The sequence below is a fragment of the Condylura cristata genome, unplaced genomic scaffold (genome assembly GCF_000260355.1).
Source record: "Condylura cristata isolate star-nosed mole 26May11 unplaced genomic scaffold, ConCri1.0 scaffold00014, whole genome shotgun sequence".
Lineage (NCBI taxonomy): Eukaryota > Metazoa > Chordata > Mammalia > Eulipotyphla > Talpidae > Condylura > Condylura cristata.
The window spans coordinates 988617-990858 of record NW_004567115.1 but is presented as its reverse complement, the minus strand read 5'-3'; the positions used below and the strand labels follow the sequence as shown (position 1 = coordinate 990858).

Below are 2242 nucleotides of genomic sequence, written 5' to 3'. Positions count from 1 at the left end.
GTCCCCATAGTTCTCCCACCACCATTGTACATTGGCCATCACCATACTGCCTGTTCTCTTCCCTCCCCTGTTTTGACCCAGCCTTCTCACCCACCCACTCCACCTCTCCTGTGTCTTAGACCTATGGTCAGCTTGCAGGTTTTGCCTTTTACCAGATCATTTGTTCAGTTTCTCTATATTCCACATATAAGTGAAACCATTCAATATTTATCTTTTTCCTTCTAATTTATTTCACTTAGCAGAATCCCTTCCAGTTCCACCCAGGTTGGCTCAAATTTTTGCCAGGATTTCATATCCATTAACTCTATTCTTTAGAAAATATTCTCAATTAATGTTATTGAAACTTTATATATTACTTCATCATACACATGGTTTTGCATCAGCAGTTAAATGTTTTCTTCCACAAATCCTCTTTAGAAATGGTTCCAATTATCCATTTTGTGTATTACTAATATAACATTATTGCTTCCTGCACTTGAATTCCTTTCATTGACTTTTGTTCTCCCCCACCATGGCCTCTCCACCAACACCTTAATAAAGCACTGTTCCAACTGTGGATATATACTAATCCTATACCCCAGAGGAGAGGGAATGGGGATCCCTGGACTTCCTTTTCTTTTAAGGTCAAGGGAGTTTGGCCTCCTTTTTAGTGTATGGTCTCTTTTGAAAGATAGTAACAAAACTAACCCAATGCTGATTAACAAGAAAGACACATAGACTTGAAATCTAGGATTAGAGGCAGAACTGGGTTTAGTAAATCATGTCAGCTCAGATCATTTATCTTAGCTTTAACTTTAGCAGCCATTTCCACTAATTGCCATTAATAATATAAGCTAAATTTTGGTTCAAAGCAGTCAATGTCTTTACCATCTGTGACTTAAAATTCTGTGACTTATAATTCATGTGATAGTGTTCTGAGTTTATCTGAATGGTATTCCTTTCATCATGGCTTCATAGGATTAAATGGATTAGTGACTGCTCAAAGTCTGGATATACAAACATGTATACTGGAGCAAAATGCTATCCATAAAATATACCAAAAAATTCAAAAGTGGTCAATGGGAAATGACTAGAAATAGAGATTTCTATAGTTGACATTTTTTAGCTTTATTTGCAAATACAATGAGATTTAAGCAACTGAGAAAACAGCAAGGTTGACTACATTTGTATTTCTTGTCCTCCAAATTTATTTTTTATTTCTTCTGAATTGATGCAATGATTTTTTTCTTCCATATTTATGAAATACTCTTTTGAGTATTTCTAAACATAATAGTTACTTGATTTGATATCAAGTAGTTGGAACACTTGATTTTAATTTAAGCATGTGGTAAGTGAAAGTTCCATGAAGGAAGCTTTCAATGGAGGGATCCATTTGGTTCTGTAATTACTGTAAGGTACTTAATGGTTCAGTGCTACTTTGAGGACCAATGATGAAAGTGGATTTTTTTTTTTTTAAGATTTATTTATTTGTGCATACAGAACTGGGGTACAGGCCAGAGGTTCAGGGGCAGTGAGAGGCTTCACCAGAGACAGAGTGGGGAACAGAACAGGCAGATGGACGAAGTACACTGCTGAGGGGAGCAGCGGGCGGGTCAGGAGAGGTCTGCCCCGCCATGTGGTCACCTCCGGGGCAGGCGGGAATCAAACTCATGCGGAAGTGGCTTTAGATTCTCAGTGTTGTGCTTTACCCCGCTGCGCCACCAGGGAGGGCCCTGAAAGTGGATTTTATTCTTAAGAGTCTAAGTATAGATTTGATGGCATGTGTTAGCTTTGAGGTCTGAATTTTTCCCTGATATATTTAAGATTTATGGCTAATATTGAATAACTACACAAGGTTTTATGGAACAAATCCCAAAATAATGAAAATTATAGATTTAGTAGTAATTTCAATTAATCTTAGTATATGTGATAGAGGAGGGAGATTTAAGGTGCCATAATTTCTCCTGGTGTTGGACTTAAAAGTCAGTTGAAATTTGTATCTGCAATAATCTAAGCTTCAATAAATTATTGTATCATTTGCAACAAAAAACAATTATAACATTAAAAATTACAAACATGTACAACAAATCATTCAGTAAAGTAACAGTTATACAGCAACTAACTTGATAAAGAACAAATCATCCCCTGTTTATATATATTACACATAAAATTAAAATTCATTAATAATCATTTTCATAGCACAAAACACTAACATGTACCAAAGATCATGAAATTCCACTTAAGGGAGACTAATTTCACAGCG

General features: G+C 35.9%; 1 protein-coding gene across 1 annotated transcript in view; it reads left to right on the top strand.

Annotated features, from left to right (window-relative positions):
- Positions 1–2242, top strand: part of CPA3 (carboxypeptidase A3 (mast cell)) — a 34800-nt gene that overhangs the window by 26519 nt on the left and 6039 nt on the right. The gene's annotated exons all lie outside the window — the stretch shown is intronic.